Source organism: Cuculus canorus, unplaced genomic scaffold (assembly GCF_017976375.1).
Source record: "Cuculus canorus isolate bCucCan1 unplaced genomic scaffold, bCucCan1.pri scaffold_67_arrow_ctg1a, whole genome shotgun sequence".
NCBI lineage: Eukaryota > Metazoa > Chordata > Aves > Cuculiformes > Cuculidae > Cuculus > Cuculus canorus.
In genome coordinates, this window is record NW_026527846.1 from 54,171 (window position 1) to 81,705 (window position 27,535).

General features: G+C 44.6%; 1 pseudogene; it reads right to left on the reverse strand.

Moving 5' to 3' along the window:
• Positions 1-628: 628 nt before the first annotated feature.
• On the reverse strand, positions 629-26,147 carry LOC128850749 (negative elongation factor B-like; annotated as a pseudogene).
• Positions 26,148-27,535: the final 1,388 nt, after the last annotated feature.

The following is a 27,535-nucleotide window of genomic DNA, read 5'->3' on the forward strand; positions in this document are numbered from 1 at the left end:
TAAGAAGTCTTCCTCAGGATGATTTTTTTCTGCTTGAACTGTGCGCTGGCAAAGTCCCTTTGAAGTGGTTGTTTTCAGCTTTCTGCATTCCGGTGCCTGCTTATCAGTAAACTTCTGCTAGCTGGCTCTCTTTTGTTACTAACTTCCAAGGTGTTCAAGACCGTTTCTGACGAGCAGCGCAAGTTCCATTGCTCCAAAGTGAGCATTCCCAACCCCCCTGTCTGTCTTCGCTCAGAGTTGGACCCTGCCAAGCACCAAGGTTACATTCCAATGAAGATTCTGGTCTCTGTCGGCATGTCGTCTTCTCTGAACATCTCACTCTCAGCCCATCAGAGTGACTTGAAAGTCACATTTGGAGTCACTGCCGCTTCTACTTAACTGGTCTATTACCGGCCAGAGCTTTTCTTGGAATTTCTCTTGCTCTTCAGAAACAATTAGTTGCCTGGCACTGCTGTACTCTGGAGAGGGGAGCAGCTGTAGCTGAACCAGTGAGAAAAGCTCATTGGTGCTGGGTCCTTTTGTTTGAAAACAAAGAGAAGCACAAGTCCAAAATGTTTCACCAGAGAAGCTGTGAAGATGAATCATGAACAGAAATGCATTCAGGGCAGCTGCTCCTCCTTCACATCTTTCACAGGCGGTTCCATTTGAGGAGGTTTTTCCCGATCGGTGTCCACCTTCTCTTGGGAAGTTTTAGTTTGTTGGAGGAGGATTTTTTTCTCAGGAGGAACAGCACTTCCACCATCTGCTCTGTCTTGTTAATTTTTGCTTTGAGCTTCTCCTTTTTCTCCTTTTCAGACACCAGCTGGAAAGCAATAGAATCCGCTTCCAGAGGCTCCTCTCTCACAGAGGTGGCATCAGTTCTGCTGGGGAGCATGAACAGAGTCTGGTTAAATGTCTGCTGCGCCTCTCTTGGTTTCCTCCCACCTTCTAAAAACTCAGCACTAGGAAATCCTTCATTATCACCCCCTTTTCTTCTCTTCTGATGTTTTTTTCTGTTTATTTCCTTTGCCACCTTCCAGTGGAATTTCCACCTTCTTCTCTTTTGATTTCATAGGCTCTTTGATGCCACATCTCTCTCTTCTGGAAGGGTTTTCAGGGTAATTTCCGGCTATGTTACAATTTCAGTGGCTCTGTCCACCAGGAGAATCCTTTCTACATCCCTGAGCATATGGCAGATTTTCTTGTCTGGTCACAGGGGGTCAAAACCAATCTGGAGAAAAGTTCTTTCTGTTTACTGGAGGGTGAGGGCAAGCACTAACAGCCCAGCCCTTGTAAAACTTCTTGTACCGTTCTCTAACATCTCTTTCCTGTTCTCTCTCTCTTTCCTTTTTAAATGGATTTCTAAACTCAACAGCTCTGCCACGCAGAGCTTTTGTATTGTGTGGCGGAACTGCTGTGTATCTGTGAAAACACTCCCTCTCTCCTTCCCCTTGAGGTCTTGGCCGTTGAATGGGAGAGTGGCCTCTAAATACAGGAGACCTTGGCCATGAATGGTGTCCTCTGTAGGGGAGTGACCTCGATCTTGAACAGAGTTAACTGTGTGCCCTGGTCGTAGAGCCAGATTTGTGAATCATCTGTTTTCCCTTTCCAGGATATGGGAAGGAAGGGATGGTGAGTGGGAACAAGAATCAAAACAACTGAATGCCCAGGAGTAGAAGCGACTGCAGGAAGAACCTGACCTTTACTTGGAGTAGCTGTATGGACCTCTAGATTGAGATGAAGTGCTGAAAAGAGACTTGGACCTTGAAAAAACACAACATAAAAAGATAAAGTTAATTCCAAACAGTCCTTCTTCCGATTTCTTTCCTCCCAAGTTTGATTTTGGTGTTTTGTTTCTCTCCATACGCCTCTATCAAAGCTTCTCCTCAGCTGCTGACGCAACGGTGCTTCAAACTGAAGAACCTGATACCACCTAAAGTTTCTGCCTAACATGACCGAACAGCGGAGAACCACGTGAGACAAAAGAGGAAATGAAGACAATTTCTCTCACATCTCCTCCAAAATGTTTTGAGGTCATGGTTACAACTAGGATAGGGAGATGCAGGTTTCAGCTCCTGCTGGCTGCCGGGAGGTGATTGATGTCATTACAGAGAAGCTTCAGGAAAAGAGATGCCTGCTCCTTAACTACAGCAGCCATGTTATAACTGCCTGCTGTCATCTCTGCCATGTTTCAGCTGGCAGCCTACATAGGAAACGCCTGTCCCTGCTAATCCCTTGGATTGCCCAGTCCATCTCACGATCGAGAGGAAGAGTAGGGCTCCTCCTGATTGTTCCAGGCAATCTTGCTTCTCTCTTATGGACATGTAAAACCTTTACTTGGAAACCGAATGCCTCCTCACCTTTGGAATTTTCTTATATTCCATCGGTTCCTCAGCAACATCATTTGTAAACTCATCAAGCTTGGACTTCTTTTCTCTGTTAAAATAAGTTGGACCCTTATTACAAAAAGACACCAAGAAACCAGACCGGGCCAATATTAGTAAATGTCTCCTGCCTGCAAGTGCTAAAGCGGAACGTCCTGTTTAAGCAAAACCAATGTAGAATTCCCACCAGTTTTAGGGACAAGTTTAGGACTATGTTTGCCTGGTTTCCGTTTTGCACATTCACCCTCTGCAACAGAAAATGTATCTTGGGGGAAAACACTGAGTCATTTGTGCTTGTGTCAGACGTTAGTGCGACTGCAGCCGGATCTGCTGTCGGAATACAGAAATGAAATGCAATGCAACATCATTGAGCCAAACATTTCCTCCTCTTTAAGTCTCTGTTGTCCTCTCCCTCAAGACGGGAGGGCAGCAGCATCCTGGCTTGGATCAGCTGTGGCGTGGCCAGCGGGATCAGGGATGGGATTGTCTCCCTGGGCTTGGTGCTGGTGAGACCACACCTTGAATTCTGGGTTCAGTTTTGGGCCCCTCACTCCAAGAGGGGCTGGAGCGCGTCCAGAGGAGAGGAACAGAGCCCGGGAAGGGTCTGGAGCCCAGGGGTTCTGGGAGTAGTTGAGGGCCCTGGGGCTGTTTAGTCTGCAGAAGAGGAAGCTGAGGGGAGACCTCACTGCTTCCTGCAGTTCCTGGAAAGGAGGTTGTAGCAAGGTGGCTGTTGGTCTCTTTGCCCAAGTAACAAGGGATGGCTGTTGCCCCCCAGACAGAGCCGCAGTGGGTCCGTGCAGCTCCGCTGAGCCTGGGCTGTTGGCAGTGCCCCCTCCCACAGCAGCTCACGCCTCTGGTACCGCTACACTTGTGGGAGCTGTGCTCACGGGGGAACTCCTTCACATGGCGGCAGAGCTGAGGGAGGAAGCTGAGGGTAAGGACAGTCGGGGAATGTGAAACATTCCCTAGGCTCCGGCATCCTCAGAGGACCTTAAAAACATCCTCTGTTAATAAAAAGAGGAGAGTGATTGTCCTGGGGGATTCCCTTCTAAAAGGAGCGGAGGGACCCATCTGCAGAGCGGACCCGCCCCACAGGGAGGTCTGCTGCTTACCGGGGCGTCAGTGAAGGATGTCACTAGAAAACTTCCTTCCTCGGTGGAGGAAACGGATTATTACCCCCTGCTGGTATTTTCAAATAGGCCATGATGACCTACAGCGCAGAAAGCTGAAAGCCATCAAGAGAGACTTCAGGGCTCTGGGGAGAATGATGGAGGGCTCCGGAGCACAAGTGGTGTTTAGTTCCATCCCAACACTAAGGAATAAGGAACAGGAGGTCAAGGGCAAACAGCTGATTAATGCCTGGCTCCGAGCCTGGTGTGAGGAGAGAGGCTTTGGGTTCTTTGATCATGGAGTGACCCACACACCCCCAGACTTTCTTACTAGGGATGGGACACGCTTGTCTCCAAGGGGGACTAAAGTACTTTCTAAAAATCTAGTTAGGCTCTTAAATAAAGCTTTAAACTGGATGTGAAGGGGGAGGGGAGGAGACCAGGTTAGTTGGGAATGAGCCTGGAAGTGGGACTCCAGCGACTGAGATATGGTGTGCTGGAGAGGACCGCCAGTACACCACCACAGAGCAAGTGGGGGCGAGTACAGCTGGGGACCGCAAGAATGAAACTGGCACTGTGGAGTTAGGTATTCCAAGGACCAGTCCATTGGGAATGAACTCTATCCCCTTTGTGAGGGCTGAAGATTCATCAGCCCAGCTGAAGTGCATTTACACCAATGCACGCAGCATGGGCAATAAGAAGGAGGAGCTGGAAGCTGTTGTAGGGCCCTGTGACTACGATGTCGTTGCCATCACAGAAACATGGTGGGATGACTCATATAACTGGAGTACAGCTATGGGGGGGTATAAACTCTTCAGGCAGGACAGGAAGGGTAGAAGAGGAGGTGGGGTATCCCTCTATGTTAAAGAGTGCTTTGATACCCCTGAGCTGAATTATGGTGAAGAAGGGACTGAGTGCTTATGGGTTAAAATCAGAGGACCCCACAAGAAAGCAGACATTGTGATTGGAGTCTGCTACAGACCACTCAGCCAAGAAAAAGCAGCTGATGAGCTCTTCTATAAACAGCTGGGGATAGTCTCTAGATCTCTACCTCTTGTCCTCGTGGGAGACTTCAATCTTCCTGATATCTGCTGGGAGTACAATACAGCAGAAAGGAAGCAGTCTAGGAGGTTCCTGGAGTGTGTGGAAGACAACTTCCTCACACAACTGGTTAGTGAACCAACAAGGGAGGATGCCCTCCTGGACCTGCTGTTTGTGAATAGAGAAGGTCTTGTGGGGGATGCAACGGTTGGAGGACGCCTGGGACTAAGCGATCATGAGATGATAGGGTTTTCATTTCTGGGTGAGATGAAGAAGGGGATTAGCAAAACAGTCACATTAAATTCCAGAGGGCAGACTTTGGACTGTTCAGAAGGTTGGTTGGCAAAGTCCCATGGGAGACAGTCCTTCAGGGCAAGGGAGCCCATGAGGGCTGGGCACTCTTAAATAATGAAATCCTAGGAGCTCAAGAGCAAGCCACCCCTGTGTTCTGGAAAAGGAGCCGGCGGGGGAAGAAGCCAGCTTGGTTGAGCAGGGAGATCTTGAGATGCATCAAAAAGAAGAAGAAGGTCTATGAGCTTTGGAGGAAGGGGCAGGCATCTTGGGTGGACTACAGGGACGAAGTGAGATGGTGCAGGGAAAAAATTAGGAGGGCTAAGGCCCAACTAGAAATCAAATTGGCTAAGTCTGTGAAAGATAATAAAAAATCTTTCTATAAATACTTCAACAAGAAAAGAAGGACTAGGGAGAATATTCAGTCGCTATTGGATGCAGAAGGAACAACAGTGACAGGGGATAAGGACAAGGCTGAGGTACTTAATGCCTTCTTTGCCTCAGTCTTTAATAGCAAGGAAAGTTGTTCCCTCTGTGTACAAAGCCAGGAGTTAGAGGAGCAGAATGAGGCTCCCATGATCCAAGAGGAGGCTGTTAGAGACTTGCTTGCCCAGCTAGACTCCCACAAGTCTATGGGGCCAGATGGGATCCACCCAAGAGTACTCAAGGAGCTGCCGGATGTGCTTTCCAAACCCCTTTCCATCATCTTCCAGTGGTCCTGGCTGACTGGGAAAGTTGCACTAGACTGGAGGCTGGCTGATGTTGTGCCCATATACAAGAAGGGTTGCAGGGAGGATCCGGGGAACTACAGGCCTGTCAGTCTGACCTCAGTGTCAGGGAAAGTCATGGAACGGGTAATCTTGAGTGCTATCATGAAGCACATGCAAGAGAACCGGGTGATCAGGCCCAGTCAACATGGGTTTACAAAAGGCAGATCTTGCCAAACTAACCTGATCGCCTTCTATGACAAAGTGACTCAACTACTGGATGGGGGAAAGGCTGTGGATGGAGTCTTCTTGGACTTCAGTAAAGCCTTTGACACAGTTTCTCACAGCACTCTGCTTCAGAAACTGTCAGCCTCTGGCCTGGACAGGCACACACTGTCCTGGGTTGAAAACTGGTTGGATGGCCGGGCCCAGAGAGTGGTGGTCAATGGAGTTAACTCCAGCTGGAGGCCAGTCACAAGTGGAGTTCCCCAGGGCTCGGTACTGGGCCCAGCCCTGTTCAATGTCTTTATCAATGACCTGGAGGAAGGCATTGAGTGCACCCTTAGCAAGTTTGCAGATGACACTAAGCTGGGTGGAAGCATGGATCTGATCAAGAGTAGGGAGGCTCTGCAAAGGGATGTGAACAGGCTGGACCGCTGGACCGAGACCAATGGCATGAGGTTCAACAAGGCCAAATGCTGGGTCCTGCACTTGGGGCACAACAACCCTATGCAGTGCTACAGAGTGGGGACGAGTGGCTGGAGAGCTGCACGGAAGAGAAGGACCTGGGGGTAATGGTTGACAGCCGACTGAACACGAGCCAGCAGTGTGCCCATGTGGCCAAGGAGGCCTATGGCATCTTGGCTTGTATCAGAAACAGTGTGACCAGCAGGTCCAAGGAGGTTATTCTCCCTCTGTACTCGGCACTGGTGAGACCGCACTTGGAATACTGTGTTCAGTTCTGGTCCAATCACGACAAGAAGGAGGTGGTCGAGTCACCTTCCCTGGAGGTGTTTAAGGAATGGGTGGATGAAGTGCTTGGGGGCATGGTTTAGGGAGTGTTAGGAATGGTTGGACTCGATGATCCGGTGGGTCCTTTCCAGCAAAGTCTAGATGAAGCTAGACTTTTGTGGGAAACTGCTGTATCCAGGTACCCAGGCACTGGCAGTGGGGGCAGCAGGATGGCCTCTCTAAAATAAAGCCGAGAGCTGTCCATTGTTTGGAATAGCCAGTTTCAGGAGGCTCAAAAACTGACCCACCTGCACGCAAAGCTGAATCTACCAGCCACAGGGGTGGCACCTCCGTGATAACATATTTGTGAAAGGATAAAAACACCATGCAGCAGCTGAAGAAATGTGAGAGAAAAGAAGGGGAGAAGGTACTCCAGGCACCAGAGCAACGATTCCCCTGTAACTCATGGTGGAGAATGTGGTGACTCAGTTTGTCTCCCTGCAGTCCAAAGAGGACCACAGTGCAGCAGATATCCACTCTGCAGCCCATGGAGGACCCCATGCCACAGCAAGTGGACATGCCCAGAGGGAAGCTGCAGCTCATGAAGAGCCCACGCAGGAGCAGGCTCCCAGCAGGAGCTGTAGTCTGTGGAAGGAAGCCTATGCAAGAGCAGGCTTTCTGGCCAGACCTGTGACACCCATGGAGGACACACGCTGGAGCACTTTTTTAGTGGACCCCACTACAGCAGTTCATGAAGGACTGTATCCCATGGGAAGGACCACATGCTGGAGCGGAGGAACAGCGTGAGGAGGAGGGTGCAGCATAGATGAAGTGATAGAGACTGACCACAACTCCCAGTCCCCATCCCCCTGCACTGTTCAGAGACGGGTCAATAGTGTAGAAGAGTCAGGAGTGAAGTTAAAGCCTGGGAAGAAGTGGGAGGTAGAGGGACAAAGTGGTTTTTGTTTTGTCTTTGTTTCTTACCATCCTAACTTCATTTCAATTGGCAATAAATTTTGCTGAATTTCAACCTGTTTTGCCTGTGACAATGACCAGTAAGTGTTCTCCCTTTCCTTATCTCAACCCATGAGATTTTCCATCTTATTTCCCTCTCTCTGTCCTGGTGTGGAAAGGGAACGACAGAGTGGCTGGGTCAAAGTCTGGCAACCAGCCAAGGTCAATCCACCACAGAAATAAAGGTAGGTATTATAGCAGAAATATTTTATAATCATTTTTATTTTTTAATATAAAATATTCAATAAATAGGACAGTTAAACTCTACGTAGACAACAATCTATTGTTGCATTCCATTACATACACTCCTACATTCAAATATTGCACTCGACTAATCACTACAAATTCTTTGCTGTTTCAGCACCTAAATATGCAAGCACTTTTAAAGTTGGAAAAAAAAAAAGGTGGGGGCGAGGTCTCTGTTTCCCATATTTATATATTTTGATATGTTGCAATTAAGGAGAAAAAATATACTCCCTATATTTTAGTCAGCTGAGCTTAAATGCATAGACCTTGCTCTTGAGCTTATTACTTAGATATTTAGAAACCTCCAGCTTTGCCCTCTCCACTTCCTGTGAATGCTTTCAAGACCAAGTCTAATCATTTCATAACTCGTCTGGTTCAGAATAGTTCAAAGGCAAATAATAAACACATTATATTAGTCTCTTACCTTAAGCTCCCACAGTTATAATTCAAGGACATTTAACATAGATTCAGCTCATACCAGATTGTAACAACTATAGAAATGAGAAGATAATCCCATGTGCAGAACTTCAAGTGAAACCAATGTAAACATAGGCTTCTGTGATTAAAGGTGAGCAGAAATGGCACAGATGAAGAAGTGGTCTGTGCACTGCAAACACAATTTACTATTCAAGGAGTGCAAAATGTTATACCAACTAAGCATCTTGATGAGACCTTTATATAACATATAAATTCCAGCCCAGTGGTCCAGCCTGTTCAGTTCCCTTTGCAGAGCCTCCCTACCCTCCAGGAGATCCACGCTTCCACCCAGCTTAGTGTCATCTGCAAACTTGCTAAGGGTGCACTCAATGCCTTCATCCAGGTCATTGATAATGATATTGAAGAGGACTGGACCCAGCACTGAGCCCTGGGGAACCCCACTTGTAACTGGCCTCCAGCTGGAGTTAACTCCATTTACCACCACTGTTTGGGCCCAACCATCCAACCAGTTTTCCACCCAGCAGAGTGTGCGCCTGTCCAGGCCAGAGGCAGCTTTCTGAAGTGTGTTACACTCCATACCTTTTTGGGGAAACTGATTGCCTGTAACGTTTAATTAAATATACACTGTACTTTAAAACAATATCCACTGTACTTTAAAGCAATTTCTCTTCGATTTTCCAGTCAGTAATTTAAAAACTCTTCTGAATGTCAACCTCTGGCAATCTTTATGCTAGCTACAACTTGGTCAGGATAAAAAGAAAAAAACATTAGCATGTTAATAACTTCATATCTCTCACGGGCAGTTAGCTCTACATCAGAAAAAGAAGCTGCTTCTTCAGCCCTATTCTTAATTGTAGAGTGATTATAATTTACCACAATTTCCTAGTTTCCTTCGTTTACATTTGTGGAGAAGGTTTTCAACAGGCAGCATGCAATCCTGTCCTAGTTCCAATGACAGCATGTCACTGAGGAATTTTCACATCCATTAATACGTAGAAAGGAAAGCCAAGAACTAACACATACAGTAAGAAAGTGGACAGTCTTTCAAAAAACTACAAGCGGAAGTTAAGCAGGAAAAATGCAATTGCTTGTTTTAAAATACAGGCAAGTGCCTGGCAGTAGCCTTCCACACGTAAAAATATATCATAATTAAATCATGCAGTATCTCGATCTTTTTTTAATGTTTGCAGAATAAATGGTTTAAGATATGAGAAGAAAAGTGATGTCCACAACTTTAAACAATATGGTTATTGTTCACATGCACGATCTCGTGCATGCCGCTTGTCAACAAGGAAATTAAAGCCATGTCATAAAAAAGGCTTTGTTATTAGTGGCATTTGTTACAGATCACAAAAATAATGTTTAACAAAAGAAAGTGGATATTTAGGAAACATGGTGATTTCAATGTCTATTGTTTTATTTGAAGGAACTACATATCGATACATAATTTTGGACAAAACTTCTAACAAGCCAGATTTTAATACCTTCTGTTTCTTTTTGACCATTAAAAGGGAGTTTTCAGTAATCTGCATACCTACTGCATTCATACATGTACTTTTTAGAACAAAGCAAGGTGTTTAAGGTGTTCCTTCGACAACATGGACAACAATCAACCTGTAAGTATAGGAAGTAATATGGCACACCTATTTCAGCAAAGTATTCATAGTCAGGTAATATTTGGAGTAGAGAACACTCAAATGCTTGCTGCTGTGGTCCACGCTTCTCCAGGGCCGTACCCAATGGTATGTTCCTGTATTCATGTGATTTCTGCAATTTACCTAACAAAATGCAGCAATCATAGGGTTTTGACTCAATATCTCACCTTTATCTTACAGGAAACTGTACTGCTTCCTGTGAACTTGCTTGGCAAGGAAAAATTTAAATACTAAGCATAAACATATACCGTCTTTTGCAGAATCTCATAAAAAGAGAAGAACAGAAAAGAAACTAAGAAAAAGAGAAACAGCCAGAAAAGAAGGGAAGAGTTACGGTGCCAGATACTGAACAAATATCTCCAGTTAAAGAAACACTCTGCTCATTGTTTTAATAATTGACCTAAATCCCATCTAAAAATCAAAAACTGGAAAGAAAGGAATAACCTAGCATTCTTTGCAGCCTGAATTTCTACAGTGGGGCATTCTAACGAGGACTTTGGAAACAGCAGTTTGTTCCCATAGCACATAGTCAGCAGACTACGGAGCCTATGACTGGACAGGGCTTTGTGGAACAGGTTCTAGTCTGAGGCAAGGAATCATTTCCAGCTCAGAAAGCCGGTCCAGGCACAACGAACACTTACAGGTATGCAGTGCGGATGTGCTCAGATCAGTTTACATACTGGTATCAGACTGTTTACAATGCTTACATCACTTGCTTCAAACCCTCAATTCTCAGAAAGGATTGCCGAGCTGAGCCAACACTTTGCCCTGGAGAATCTTCAGCATAACCACACACCAACAAGTGAGGCAGGTTTGAAAGAAAATAGCCAGACCCGTGGGGAATTCCCCATCGTGATGTGCTCTGCCAGGAGGAGGCACAAATAAGCTTTAATCAGCCTCAGTCTGTGTGGATAGAATATTTATACAGTGAAAATATAATTAGTAATGTTCATAACATTACAACAATCTAGAATCTGTGCCTTGATTTGAGAACTCTGTTAGTAAGAGCACAACAAAATGCTCGTTCACTCACTGAACAACTATGAAAAAAATGGCAAAGGCTGAGCTCTGAAATGCAGACACTAACTCTTGATTTGAAGTCACTTGACACTATTTTCCTTTATTTTTCCCAGGTAAATTTTTGGGGAAAAAAAGTACTGTACATGAAACATCTATGAGATTAATGCTAAAGTTATGAGAAAACAATGACGAAATTGTAACTGTCAATGATTTCTCCAAATAAGAAAGAAGAGTTAGCAAGCTTTGCTGTAATGTGTTCTCTGTCCAATAATATTCATTAGTTCCATTAACAACTGGAGAACAGAATGCAGTATATACTGATTAAACTGGTAGACTACATCAAGCAAAAAAGGATGGAAGGCACATCAGAGGTAAACATTAAATTCAAAATTCAATTAACAAGAAGAAAAGCCCTGTTAAGACGATCCCACAAGAGAGGAATGGAAATCATCACCCACACAAATACAAGAAGGGGGAAAACTGCTTAGGCTGATGTTTCAAAATAAAGAATTTACAACAGATCACAAACTGAACGTATAATAGCACGCTAAAAGAATGGTGCTGTCTGAAAGTGTACCATTCTGAGATGAAAGGCTAAACCATAGTCAAGTAAGAAACACAGGTTTTGGCATCTGCTAAGAAAGAGTATCTTGCCTTTCTCTGGGGACAGAGAATATATTTGTAGGAATTCCTCACATCACAGTTTAAGAGCATTTTCTATTTCTCTTCTGGCTCAGGGTCACTTAAACCTCCTTTCTTAGGATTGTGATGCTGAAACAGACTCCTAAAGGAGGATAAATTTGACAGTGAAAGTCAAATAAAGAAAACCTACCTACCTAAAATGTTGTTAATGACTGCAAAATGGTATTTCTTTTTCTATAATATTTCTATTTTTTCAAGGGTTTGCCCCAGCAAGGAAGCCTCACTTTTCCTCTATATCTTAATAGCACATGCTTTCACCACAGCTGGGTACAAAAATTATACACAGACCGTTAGCAGCGATGAAGGTATTGAAAAGCATAAAATCTCAGCACGACAACTCCAGCAGCAGGATGAGATGAAAACACAGAAAAGAGAGAACAACAACAAAAAAGTCAATGCAAAACACGAGAGTGACAGGTATTGTGGGCTGCTGCACATCAGCCACGGAGAGTTCCTTTTTCTCCACTGTGCTTTACAGTACCCTGTGCCATAACCCTGGACCATGTTTGTACCCTACAAGAGTACATGAAAGTGAGAACTGGTGATTAAGGTTGAATTTAAATAGACAGCCGAATTACTGGTTTATTGTTTTGAAATATAACATTTTTTATTATTTTTTGCATCCTTGTAGATTTTTGGGGCCATATCCATGTATCGGGACTATCTGTATACTTGCCCAGAAATTTCAATGTTCTAAACATAGTTTACATGACAGATGAAGAATTGGAAACCGAAGTTGGTTTGGGATTTGGCTTACCTGAGGCCGGACTTCCAATGGAATTTCCAGCCCATAAAAAGCCTGAGATTTCAAAATATTATTTCACATTCTGAATCTGAGGAGGAGAACTATGAAAAAATCAATGCAGTGCACTTTCACAGGAATTAATTAGCAAAAGTCTGGCTTACAACACATATCCATGCTGGATTTCGTATAATAGATGCCTTAACTCATCAGCCATGCAGCACCTACACTGTAAATTCTATGAACTGAAGTTGCACTGGACTGGCACATGTTGCACAGCAGAAGAGGGAGTGCAGAGAAAATCTGACAGAGGAACATATTGCAGCACATGAATAAATCATCTTCTCCTCACCAGAGTACTGAATCCAATATGACTGGGACTCAGATGATACATGAAGTCAGCTCTTACAGGTATTTGATCTTGAGTTTCTCTAGACAGCAAGAACTCTCATGAGCTGTGTGATGTACAACCATCCCTGGACAAATACTCAACTGATGGAAAGAAAATTTATTTCTAAGGAAAAAAACCAAACAGATGATTGAAAAAAAAATTATAGTTGACATGTATGTGTATTTCATTGATTTATGCAAGGAAGTAGTACTAAAGTAGTAAAACAGTGCATGAACTTAAAATATAAGCTATGATTTATTTTGCTTTATTTGGAGATTCATGTTGTACTTGCTGTAGTGTGCAGTTGTAATTACACTTTTGGCTGTGGACAGATTCTCTAAGGCAAGAACTGTGCTCATACATCTCTGCAGGACTAATTACAAAAAGTCTGATGAGTCATCATGCTTGAGCACATTTGGTTGAAAGGTGAAGTTTCTTCCAATGAAGCTCCAATGAATCCGAAGTAGAAGCAAGACTAATGGCTCTCAGGCACTACAAAGTTCATACTCATTAGCTTTTGCTATGCTTTTTTTTTAACAATCTTATGTACTTTGCCCTTTCTTTTTCCCCTATTACTCTCCAAAATTTGCCAGTATTTTTACAGATGGGACCTTGAAACTGCCCCTGGTGCTCTTGGTAATGCAGGCAGATATGCATCCTTTGCATGCAAGAAATAAATGCCTATTTTATTATTGCTTTTGCTTCCCTTATGGACAAGTTTGGGAGAAAAGACTTCTGATGAAGAGGTAGTGCAAACCTGATTTATATTTATCATCTAAAAATAACTGGCAAGAAGTCTTTCTCTTAGGCATTGATCATATTTTTTCACTCGAACCCATTTTAACTCACAGAGTGATCTCATAGATTTCAATGGGAAATTGACAAGGCTACCGTTGATCTGGTGGTAATTTAAAGGGAATCCCACCACATGGCTCATTCAACATAATTCATATAAATACAACAGAAACACAGTTGGTGTTCTTGAAGTGCCTTACAGGATTAAAGCTCAACAATTCCAACAGGAGTGGAGTAACTGTAGCAACCATGAGGAAGAAGGGGGAGATTTCAAGCACTGACTGCATCACGTGGCAGCAGCCGATCTCTCTGTTGGACAGGCCATACACAGGAGGATGTTCATCCCCTCCTGTGTGTGAAGGAAGTGCTGCGCCTGAACAGTATTTTTAATCACTTTTGGGGGAAGTCTCTTGGAGTTATGAGGTCCAACACAAAAAAATCGAGAATGTACCTGTAACTCTTCTTAATCAACAAATTAGGAAAATTGACTATGATCACCTTCAAAACAGTTCCCTTCTGAGCTGACACACAGCTGCACACATTGCTGTAAATGTCCAAAGCAATTCCGCAGATCGTTGCCTGAAAGGCTGGTAAGGATCTTTGTCGTTTTTCCTTTCACATCCTCTACTGACAAAAATATATTCCTTTGAGCACTGATTGGATCTTTAGGATCTCTTCACCATCAGCCTCAGTCAATAATTGCAAGTTTCAGCCTTGATTTCTTCAGTTTCAGAAGGAACCTGATGTGAATTCGCTGTTCACTCCTGCACATCAGCATCTTCCGACCGAGGATAAGAAAAGTCTCTATATGAACACCCGCCCATTCATATTGAGTGAAGCAATCGAGCTGAACCTTGTCTCACCGTGACAGGTTAGAAAATATGTTCTATAACGACCTCTCTGTCTCTCCCCTCCCACTCTTGGTTCCCAAACTATAAGCTTAGTCTCGGGGAGTTTGTGATGGATGTCGTAGATCTGGTCTGCAGACCACCAGCTGAACCACACTAACTGAACAGACTTTAAATGCAAAAGAGATTTTCTGTGTGCAGCTGATACTGCAAAGAGCTGCAGTTAACTCTTCATATTCAGAGCTACCAAATATGAAGCAAGAAGGATATTTTCTTTTGCAACTCCAACTTATGAAAAATTAATTACATTTCAGGTAATAATTCACAATCAACACTTAGCAATTTTGCCAATAAAATCTTCATTACAAAATATAAGCCTTTCCTTAAAGAAAAACATCATTAAGCTACTATTTCTACTACACATGAAGAGTTTGTTGACCCAATACTTTTTAAAGCAGTATAATCTCTCTCAAGTATTCTGTAAACTCATTTCCCCTGAAGAAAGTCATATTTACCTTGAGCAGGCAGTGAGAAAGAAGCCATCAAAGAGACTGGTGCAGAACTCCTCGAGTGCAAATTCATCACCCAGCAGCGTGAGGTTACCAGTAAACAGATGTAGGAAAATATCACTGAAGGCCAAGTCACTGCATGTCTCAACTATACCCAATGAAAAGCAAAGAGACTGAGACTGACAAGGATGTGCCAAAATGTGACCACACAGCAGATGTTTCTACTGAAAACTTTGCAGTGAGTCTTCCTTTCAAAACAAGTAGCCCAGGCTTGGATCTTTCAGACATGAAAGATTAGGAGCAGAGAGGTGAGAAGAATGCTTAGAAGGCCCATGTCTCCACCCAGGCTGAAGTCACAGAGTAGCCTGCTCCTGCCAATATCACAAAATCCCCTACTACCCTTCCCCACCGTCCTCTGTTCATGGCCATATCCATCTCCTCACACTCCTCAGACCCTGCAGTGAGCAGACACAAATCACCTCGGGAACTCTCATCCATGTAACGGAGCCAGCAGTTCAGGAAAAGAGTCAAAGAACACCAGGGATGGAGTGAGGGAGTGGGAAGTGAACCCCCCATCGCCACTACTGGGAGCTGCAACTCCTAAGATTGCTTCAGAGCTCTCAACTTACCTAGAGAAGTCAGAGAAGAATGTAATCCAGGGAAGAATTTAAGGCTCCATTTAGTCCTGGTTTATTACAGATTTTTTCACCACTCAAAGCCAAGTGTCAGGAATATCTGTCCACCTGTAATTATTCTGAGCAGTGGCAGAATTAAGCCATGTGTTCCATCTTTCAGATTCACTCCAAACAGCTCCCAGCTAATCTCATTGTTAATACAACCTCCAGTCTAAGGAACCACTGACCTTCAGCCACCAACCCTAACATCTCAGATCAGCAGAGAAGTATCCTAATCACAGACAAACTTAACATTTCTGCAGGGTCTTACAATTAAGTTACCTGGAGAGCCAAAGGCAGAATATCACATTTTTGACTGAAATCGCTTCACGCCACGTTTACTCACCTCCTGGGTGTCCAGTACAAAGTAAACAGCTAGAGAAGAGAAGATGATACAAAAACTTACCAAGTGCTGGCAGGAGCCTAGGAAAGCGTTTTTGTTCCTCTGTGTAGTGATGTGAAGATGTAATACAGCCCAATCTCACAAGCTATTCGGTTCTCCTGCAAGAATCTGTTATAACAGAAGCACTCACTTAATCAATAAAGCTAAAACAGATTGTTTAGGTTTCTTTAAAAAAAAAAAAAAAAAAAAAAAAGAGAGTTTAAAATACCGTTGGATAGCAATCAAGCAGTTACAACAGTGGCTAACCTCAAATCCACTGAAGAGCAGCTACTCAGCAACCGAGCAGATGACCACCACTGTGCTCAGGAACTGGATGATCTTTAAGGTCCCTTCCAACCCAAGTTATTCTATGATTCTATGGTCCAAAACAACTTACCATTCTGCAAACACCGTGCTGCCTCACAATCAAATAGTTGGATTTGATTGCAAAAATTCATAGTAGTATTCATGATAAAAGTTCTATTCAAAATGGGTTTCAGAAGAAGCCAAATTACTCAAAAATTATACAAAGTCCGATACTGTTTTGCTGTATTTTCCCAAAGGTCAAATATCAACACTGTCACAGAGCAGAGCAGAAGTAGAGTGCTTCAGATTCTGGCATACAGATAGGAATTGTATTGGAAATCACTGTAAGTTCTGAATACATCATAGCACACAGAGGTTTCATTTATCTTTCTGACATCCCTGGAGTGAGATCAAGAGAGAATGAATGTCTGCGTGAGAAAAATGCCAATGTCATGATTTACAATAGCACTCTCAGAACCAGACACGGGCGCTTGTCCAGCAGCACCCAAGTACCACTCCAACACTCATTGTTCACTGCTTGGGAAGCTACAGAAGCAGCATGTCTGAAAGCTGTAATACCAAGCACTCTCACATTCTATCAGTCAAAAGAATGTTTATTAGAAGAAATAATATTTTACATAGACAAATTTTGAGGAATCACAGTGGAAACTTGTTCTGCTTAAGGAAAAGTTCAGGCTTGATTAGGTGGGACTAAATCTCACCCTAAGAAAGTGTTCACTTTCCCACATATAGCATTTTTTCCTCTCTGTGCTGGCTGGCTGCTTGATGTGTTGCTCTGGTAAGAAGACTACGCAAGTAAAGTGGATTACATACTTGGTGAAAGCTTCAGAAATGGTGCTGGGGTAGGGAATTGGTCCCTTTTCCTCTGAGGGCAGTTTCTGATCGACGTTGAACATTTGGTCATGCACCACGAAGGACATCAGCATAGGCAAAAACTTTGTGATTAGCTCAGCTTCCTTAGAGAGATAGAAAAGCAGAAGCAAAAGAACAAAGCATTCATCAATCACTTCACGCCACCTATTGGTCCTAGTGTGCCATAACAAACAGGCAATATTAAGAACCTCATCCTACACTTTGGAAAACAAGCTTTCAGACACCCAGTTCCAGTCAGAATTATTGAATAATTCACTTTCGCGTGTTCCACGGTAATTCAGAAACCTGTGCTTCACCTCACTGGCAGAAATACTCCTGCTCCGATTCCTTCTTTGGACAATTACGTAGCCTTTCTTCCAAGAGACCGTTCCCAAAGCTGCTGCAAGCACTGCACGTTAAGGACCGTAGAAACTGCTTTTATCAACAATTACAAACCATTTTGTTCATTCCCTAAACTGACAGGGATCAATGTGCAGCTAGAACAGTAACAATGAAGAGCATCTCCTCACACAAGGCAGATCAGCCTCTGTTGTATCAGATTCACAGAGACGGAGGTCACAGTTTGTGGCAATCACAAATAAAAAAGATTTTAAATACAGATTTGGAGATTCCCAACAGGGAAAACGTTCACAGTTTCTCTCTAAGAGATTTATGAGCACCTCCACAAGCCAAACCACAGTGCTACTCTCCGCATCACAGTCACCCTGCTGTTACAATTTGAGAACTAATACACACTCTTCCTGTAGTAAATTCAGAACAGAAACAGCAAATCTCTCTTAAGAAACAGTCCCTCTGTGTAACACCACGGTTGGCCTTCCCTGCCATCAGCTGGATCTGTTCCCAAACTGCACCAGGGCTGCCTGTAACACAGGGAGAAGTATTCCCAAAGCACGGAAAGTTTGTAGCTGAATGTGGCACTACATAAAATAGCTACAACAGACAGCCCAAAGGGAAAAACATTTTTCATGTCAGTGAAAAGCTGGTATGCTGCTACTGGAATTGCCGACAGCCTGCGACATCCTGCTTTCCTCATACGAGGTGGGTTTTACAAACATTACTTGCTTAGAGCTTCTCAGCATCAACGAAAACAGAATACAGAATTTAATCGAGGTACAAGTCTGATTTTAAAACAGTAAGGGCCAGAAATTCATGTAAATCACAAAGCAGGTAAACAAAGCTTATAGCATGTACACCTGAGCTGCTGCTCTGTAACCACTTACGTGTCATTTCTAAGAAGATGCAGAACGAATGTCAAACCAGGGATGCAACAAAATAATAAGTCTAAATGTGTCTAATTACATGTGTTAGATTCTAAACAAGGAAAATGGCTCACCATTTTTGGTTCTTGAAGACTTGACTGTCAATCATGTCCCAGGGGCCCTGGCCCAAAGACAGCATCCTAAATAGCAGCAGCAGATCCGGGCTTTCCTCGGATTTTAAGAGGAGAAAAACAGCTATTTTGATGTTGCTCAACTTGCACGTACAGATTTGGAAAGAGCTGGTTACATTCAAAGCTCTGCTGGATTAGCAGCTTTATTGGAGACTGCTAGAGGCATTTAGTTCTCTGAATTTATTGAAACTGATTCTCAAATGGGAATCAAATAAACAGATGCCTGAAGGTTTTGTGGGTTTTCATAACATTTATAATGTTATATGTATAATGTTATAAGTACGCGCTGATCTGCTCACATCATTTTTAAACGCGTCCAGCCAAATCAATACACTGAAATACAATGTGCGACAGGACAAATCATCTCAGCAAAAGAAAGAGAAAACACATGTAAGAATGACAATGTTTTTGCTTATATTGTGCACTGAAACCAAAGCAATTTTCAGCCTTAAAACTGTCACGAGGAAGTTATTCACTCCAAATTTAACAACTTGAGGATAAAAACGGCAAATCCCTCACACAGTTCAGACCCCTTTAAGACGACCATCCTTTAGCATTTAAGCACATCCTGCACGTACTTCTTCCAGGAACTGTATTATATCACAGTCAACAGACCAAACATTGTAAACTAATCCATCGCATGTACCTTGGCAAGAAACAAGGGTGTAGCTTGTTATGTAAACTGATGGACAGGACAAGCAGGGAGGCACATAATCTGTATATGATTCTATATGGCCATAACAGTTAGGATAGAATGAGCCACACAAATTTGTTGCCAATTGGAGAGCTCCGAAATGTCCATCCCAACTACACTCTCGCAGAGCTCCGAGGTCTGTGCAACCACTGGATGGGCAGTATCATGTTTCCCTTATTTCAGTTTCTTCCTGCATTTGAGAACTTCTTTGTGTTTCTGCAGTGCCCGTTCTTCACTGATCAATTAAGACTCCAGTTCTTTGCTATTCAATTAAGACTCCAGTTCATGTTAGATACACAAGCTGGGACACTTACCCTGGGTAAGTCTCCTGCCCAACCAGGTCTTTGCAGGTGCCTTATGGTGCTCAAGGCTAAGGTGTTGATGGCAAAGGGATCGCACAAGATCATTGATAAGGTCCCTAAGAAGCAAAATTAAACACGTGCATACACAACATACAACTCAACCACACAGCCCCATGTCTAGGCTGTAGGACTCCAGCACATTTCAGAGCAAGATGCTCAATTCTACTCTTTGTTGTAATTCTGTCAACTACCAGGTGTAACACCATAGTAGTGTGTTGTGTGTGTAGACTGTATTTTTATAAGCACACACACTGCTGTGTTTCAGAGAAGCAGTAAACGCAGGACAACTACTGTAACAACACCCTTACTACAACAAAATAAAACCCGAATTTCTGCTTTCGTTACCTACAGGCATCCACCTGATGAACCGTTCTGCCTTGTAAAAACACCACAAATGTCATTCTTTGAACTGGAAAGAACACATTATCTGAAACAAGTCCTAAAGGTCTTCTGCGCTGACATCCAGCAGATCTCCCGCAGTCAGTCACCAGGCACAGGGGAGTCATGGGTGGCAGCTGAAGCAGCACAAGCTTTGGAACCAGACCCCACTTGCCCTGCTGTACCAGCGTAGGGGAATGTACTTGATCTGACTACAGAGAAGAGCTGCTGCCTCTTAGCTGGCTCTACAGAAAAATTAACACTACCAGGGAGATGTTGTGACTGCCAGGAACTCATTTTAAGCTTCTCAATAAACAGCCCAAATGCCTTACCCCAGCACTTGTTCTTGTCCTTTCATCACTCCATCCAGAAACCCTTGCAATTCCCGAGCTCTCTTGTTGTCCACAAACTTCCCCGAATGCAGGCATCAAGGCACCAGGTGAACTGTTACAAAAAAAGGAGAAAGCTTTATCAACCACAGCAACTCAGTAAATCAATACAATAAAATACACAACGTCAGAGAAAACAGGCTCGAATGACCTCCAGATATCTGGAATTAATACATTAAGATAGTTTGGTATGGTAGCAAGCTGGTCAAAATTACAAAGGAGGTCAAATACAAACACTCCAAAAGGAGGACACTGTCTGTTAACTAATTTGGTGACTCTCGATCAGAAAACATTAAAAAAGCCACGCAATGACATCATCACTCCAGGACATTTTCTCTATGAACCGAATGCACATAAAATTTAACAACATTAATTAAGAGAAAAACCTTTGCTCTAGATCAGCAATGCTAACAAGAGATAAAGGGCCAGTAACAAGATCCTGATGTGACATTAACACATCTGCCACTCCCAATATTCTAACAGTTCTAAGTTTTCTTATAATTCAAGATCCAAAGTCTTTAACATTATACACACAATTTACTGCCAGATGGAGTACCTCACACCAGGCACAAGAGGGAGGGAAGAAGCATTGATTCAGAACCTGGGGCAAGCTTACTGTTTTTGAATTATTTTTTGTAGCACCTCCACAGGTCAAATTAGACTTTTTTTAAGTGCCATACATTTGAATGATTTATAGGTTATGAAATGAAAGGAAGCTGCTGGCTAACCAAGATGAAATTTTCGCTTGAGGTTCCAAGGAGTGACTTTGGTATATATGACTTTGGTATACGAGGTCGGAAGTCTCTTCACAAAGAGAAGTCATCTTCTCTGAGCTGAAGTCCTGCAGTGCAGCAGGTACAGACAGGAGTGGGCAAAACACAAAATTCTGTAATACTCCTATCTTTCTACGTGATTCTACAGGGGTCAAACGGTGCAGATTTCACTGATTTCCAGGTCGTGCGGTGACATCAGAAGCTCTGCCCGCAGCGTGCAGTAATGAACATTCTTTGTCCAAAAGGAATAAGGTTCTCAGAAACTGCAACACCATATCGTAGAGCTTCACATTCTTCCCGATCATCTGGGTCAGCTTCTGAACCACCTAAACTCAAAGTGGAAAAAAAGATGCTCAGTACCCACCAGATACATGCCAGTTCACACACACAAAATCTAAGATGATATTCTCTACGTGATTTATCAAGATCGAAAAACCCTGAAAGGAACTATTTATATCAGATTTCCCAAAGCGTTTTGTTCAAGAGAGTTCACCAGAGTCTTTCACTTACAGAAGGAAAGAATGTCAAGAAAATGACTCTGTAGCCAAAGGAAATGGAATCGTTTGTAAAATAAGGTGCTCAGCTAGGTGAAACAGTCAAGAAGCAGCGACTGGCCTCTGATGGCTAGGATTTACAATTATTGTAACATGAATGAAACCCACTCTTCTTCATGAGTCTTTTCTGTATTTCCCACCTCCTTCAGGGTATCAGCATAAGAATGAAGGTGGAAGGCACCGGTTTGGTGGATGGGATTAAGTTAATTTTCCCCTATAGTAGCTGGTATGGGACTGTGTTTTGGATTTGTGCTGAAAAAAGTGTAGATAATGAGGCCATGCTTTAGTTACTGCTGAGCAGCACTTGCACAGCCTTTCCTGCTCCTCACCCAACCACAAGCACTGGAGGGACCCAGTGAGGGGACATCTGACCCCAAGTGGACCCAGGGGGATCCCACTATATGACACTGTTCTCAGCAATAAGAGCTGGAGGGTGGAGGCTGATTGGGGCTGCCCTTGCCCAGGTACTGGCTGCCATCAGCTGGTTGGTTGAGAGCAATTGCTTTCTTTTGCGTAATTCATTTGTCTTGAGCTTTGCTTTCCTCTCTCTTAGTTTGTTTTTTCCCCCTTACAAAACGCCTATCTAATTATTAGACTGTTTTATCCTCAACCCGTGAGTGTCTTTCTCACTTTTACCCTTCTAATTCACCCCCTGTCCTACCAAGGGGAGAGGTGAACAAGAGGCCTGATGTGGTGCTGAGCTGCCGGCCAGGGTTAAACTCCAAGTCCGCAGTGTGAAGCTGAAGTAAACTGCACCTGAGCACTTGGCTTTTGAAAGAAAAAACATACCCAAAACCACCCCCCATCGCCACCTCTCAGAAATTAAAGGTTGTGTTGCCCTAACCACTGCAATTCTTTACCATTTTCAACAGCAAGGTCCTTACATGGAATTCTGATGTTTCCCCTTAGGAGAAAAAGCAACGCATTGCAGCTGAAGCACTGTAACGGCTTGCTTCTGCCAAGAAGAAAAGACACCCACTTCCTCCCAACACCTATGACACTGTTCCCTCCATATTCAGCCTGCCTGTGGGATCCAGCCCATCTCCTTGGAATGGCTTTGGTGCCAGCTGATCTCTTCTTTGAGCAGATTCAACTCACCATCTTGGAAAACTACTTACCTGGTTTTTATTTGCTAGAGTTTCTGCAGCAGTTACTGAGCTGAATCAGCTCACGGAAGGTCCAATATCACCAGAGTTACAAAGAGTAGGTGAGGAGCAGCACCGGCCCTTCCTGTGGCTCATCAGCTCAGCCACCTCAGGCAATTCCATTAAAGAGCATGTTTTTTCTCAATACCAAACTTAGCTACAGCCTTTGAAGTCCCTTTGCATTTTTAATAAATAATCTCTTTTTGGCTATGCCCTGCTACAAAAAATCCCAAGAAATTTAAGAACTTCAGACTGATTTGACAGAGACACTCAGCCCTCAGAACAGCCCAGGGGTATTAAGCCGGCTGAGCCATAAAGGAAAAACATTTATGCCTTGCTATTTATTTTAAAAGCTTGTAAACAGCTTAGAACATTAATCAATTACCCACAAGCACTGAGTAACTACTAAAATAATTCCTGCTGCTTTCACCAAGACAGGCAGGAGAAACAAACTGGTATTTCTATGTGTCTAGCCAAATACCTCAGTAACAAAGCTGGGTGGGTGAAAACGACACCCTGTATTTGATGAGCTTGACTGAAAGCCGATGAACCCGATTCACAAGCACGGTGAAGGAGGTTTTCTTTGTTTTTACCTCTCCTTGACGCCTTGTTTTGGGAGACGGACTGAAGAAATTGTGGCAAGACAGAAATGTCATTGACTGAAGAAATATTTTCTTTCTCCAGGATATATTGCTTCAGCAGTGGAGACACCTCGTCACCAAACAGAGCCTGGTTATCCTGCCAAATCTGGCGCTTCACCTCCACTGACACATGCTTTATACAAATCCTTGTCAGCCATCACTCACTTCAGCTTCTTCTCGGGGACCTACGATCAAGAGAGAAGTTACTGAAGTACAGAGCAGCCTACCTGCTTGGGTTTTTCAGCAACAAGAAGACATCAAGAGACTCGGCAGTCATGGTAATTTATACAGCCACGCAACTAAACAAAGCAAACACCAGACTACTTTTCCCTTCCCTACTCCTGTAACAATACGATGACCCTAAGACACGGTAAGGCTTCCTTTAAACCTAGGCTGCTAAGATTTGAGGCGATGTTTCAAGAACTCATTAACTTCCAAAAGCTCCAGTAGCAGTTTTTGAATCCATTACCTTAAATACAATTCAATGCTTATAGTATGCTACTCCTAGAGACTTGTGTTTCACAGATCTGAATCTCACTCCTGCCTACTTCCAGTTGCGTTCTTCAAATCTTATTTCCACTTATCTTAGATTTTTAAATCATCTGTGGAAAAATTAACCCATCAGTGAACTTGACTACTTTTAGGAAGCTGCATGTATTGAACACAATAGGGAAAGTCTCATCAGACGTTAAACAATTTTTTAGTAAGTCTACTAAGTTGTTTTCAGATATGAGAACACAGTAAATCTTCAGTCAGTTCCTAACACTAAACAACAAGCCTGCAGGAGGTCTGCAGAAGGAGCATGCAGCCCAGCTGACAGGGCAGCTAACGAGAAGCTGTACAATGGAGATGGACACAGATCTGTCTCACCAGGCAAAGCCTTGGGCAAGTGCTTCATAACACACATCACCCACAGGCTGGATGGAAGGCATCTTGACGAGAGAAAAGCTCCTTTTCTAGGAGTTCCTTCCAGCTTCTTGTATCTGAAAACACGTCAGAGCAAGAGACTGAGTACCATGTTATAGCAAAGTGCCAAAGCAGCTCCCTCAAAGCCACGGAACTCAACTCCCAGGAACACAAATCCCCTTTGCAGAAGCCACTCACCCACTGTAACTATTTTCACACAAAATTCCCAGCTCCCTCCCTATAATGAAGATTTCCGACAAACCTCTCCTCAACTTTCCCTTCCAAAGCAATGGCAGAGACCCTTTCCAGCAGCTTCTCCCTCAGCTCATCGAAAACCGACTGGTGGAACTCCAGCCGGGGGATGCCGTGCAGGTCCAGGAAAGGCAGAGCCGACTGCAGCGAGGGCAGGAGCACTCCATTTTCTGTCTGGCAACACAAACAGCAGACCAGGGATGAGGGGGGGAGTTGCGGGTTAGCCAGGAAATGGACAGCAGGGACTGCTAAAGGCATATAACCATGGAATGGTTTGGGTTGAAGGGACCTTAAAGATCATGCAGTTCCAACCCCCGTGCCATGGGCAGGGACACCTCCCACTGGATCTGTTGCTCCAAGCCCCATCCTTGAACACCTCCAGGGGATGGGGCAGCCACCACTGCTTTGGCAACCTGGAAATCCTCACAGGGAAAAATATTTCTTCCTAATCTCAATCAGCCCTCTTTTCAAATTAAAACCATTCCCCCTCGTTCTATCCCTAGCACTCCTGATCAGAGCCCCTACCCATCTTTCCTGCAGCCCCTTTCAATACTGGAAGCTGTTCTAAGATCTCCTCGGAGCCTTCTCTTCTCCAGGCTGAACAACCCCAACTCTCTCAGCCTCATATGCGAGATGCTCCAGCCCTCGGACCATCTCCGTGGCCTCCGCTGGCCTCGCTCCAAGAGCTCCGTGTCCCTCCTGCACAGGGGAATCCACAACTGGACGGAGGGTTCCAGACACGCCAGTTATAAACCAAACCAAGGCCGACCCCAAAGGGTCAGCCCTGACTCCGGGCCATCCCGCCGCCGCACCTGAACTGCTCGATGGCTTTCAGGGGCTCGGTGCAGTTGGTCAGCGGTCTCCTTCAGGTCCTCGCCATTGGCCACCCCGAGCTCCTCCCAGCCCCGCGTACATCGTGGCCTGTGGGACCGCCCCCACAGGGTCCGCCGTGGACAGGCACCACTCGCCACAAAGGGTCCCCTGCACGAGGGTTCCGTGGCACAAAGGTTTCCGCCCAACAAGATTCCCCCCCGCACAAGGGTTCCTCCCGCACAAAGTGTCCCTCGCATAAAGGGTTTCCCCCACACAAAGGGTCCCCACACACAAGGGTTCCCCCTGCATAAAGGTTCACCCCACATAAAGGGTACCCCCCCCCGCCCAAAGGGTCCCCCCCACAAAGGGGTTCCCCCACACACAAAGTTTACACACACACACAAAGGGTTCCCCCGCACAAACGTTACCCCACACAAGGGTTCCTTCCACATAAAGGGTTCCCCCCCCAGCACAAAGGTTTCCACTACACAAAGAATCACAGAATTGTTTTGGTTGGAAAAGACCTTGGAGAGCAGCGAGTCAGCCATGCCTGCCCAACAACTAACCCTATCTCTCTCATCTACCCACCGCTGCCTCAGGCAGCCTCTGCCAGGGCCCAAAAACCCTTTTGGTGAAGGAACCTTTCCTGCTATCCAATCTAAACCTGCCATGGCACAACCTGAACTCGTTTCCTCTCATCCTATTACTTGGGAGAAAAGACCAGCACCCACCTCACCACAACCTGCAGTGATGGGTTGGCATCCTTCAACATGCTGTATCTTTTCAAACCAGAAACATGCTAAGGCCCTTTGGCTGTGTCAGGGAAACGCAGGCTGGATATCCTCTGGCAGAGATGCCCACATCAGGAGCTACCCCAGAGCGTAAGGGGCCACTGGGTTCCAGTTGAGGGAAAGAGTTAGGTCCCCCATGAAAAGCCAGTAGAAATTCAGCCCTGAACTGCTGCTTCTGTCTTAAAAAAAAAAAAAAAAAAAAAAAAAAAAAAAAAAAAAAAAAAGCATTATCTTCCCTCTTCCTCTTCTGTTCTCTCTTGATTTTACTGGAGAACCAACCCAGTCCATGCAGCAGGGTCAGATCTGCCCAGTGTCAGGGAGGTTAATGCCCATCCCATTCTGCTTCTCGATGTGTCGTGGTGGCATGTACGGTTACTCCAACATAAAGAAGTTAACTTGTGAATCTCCACGTTCTCTCAGAATCAAATTGAATTAAAATAACCCTTACTGCTCCATGCTCTGCCCTTCCCTGGTGCTGAGCTGAGTCAGAAACACATTGATCCCTTCTCCTTCCTTGTGCTCCCAGGAGCAGTCTCAGACTTGGGGAGAGAGGAAAAAAATCCGGTTTTTCCATCAGAACAATTCGCTTCTTCCTCTTCTGTGCAGCTGACATGTCCCTGCAAGAAATAGGAGCTGTTGCTCATATGGGAGGGTGCCAGCAGGCTTGGGCAGAGAGCTCCAATCCTCCTTCCCGCATTTCTGCTCCAGCTCCAGTCCTGCCAGTTCCTAGCCCAGGTGCTGTGTCTGGTGCAGCTGGGAGCTCCCAAGAAGGCAGCCAGCGTCACTTTGGAGGGTTCAGCCAGGCTCTGTCTTGTGCTAAAAACGCTTCTGATGGTGTTAGCATCAACCTTCCAGGAGTTTTTTTCCTCCCACTCAGTCACAGCTACAACTATTTCTGTGCAAGATACAGCTTATGACCATGCACCACCACAGATTTCCCAGGTTTCCTTTCCCATCTGTGTAGGAGATGTCCCAGTTTGGGGTCATATACTAGGGGAAAGGAGGAGATCCTAGGCAAGCACCAGGGCTATTTTGGGTGTGGGGCCATCCAGACAGCCACAGAGCTATGCTGCAGGGTACCCAATGGCCTCTCATTTCCTAATCCTGGCATAGGAGGTGCAGCTCAGCAAGGCTCAGACCAGACGCTGGGCTGCAAGAGACTGAGGGAGCCCTCAGGCTCAGTGCTAGGCTGTAAGAGAACCTGGCAGTGGACAACGGTGACGAGAAATCTCACGTTTGCTGCCGCTGTTTTCTGTGAAGACCTTATCTTAGTCTCTGGAGCTGTTACGCTGGACAGCAGATGTGCTGGCTGGCCCCAGTCTGCTTGCAGCTCCTACAGGTCAGTTACAGATCAGGGCAAACCCAGCCT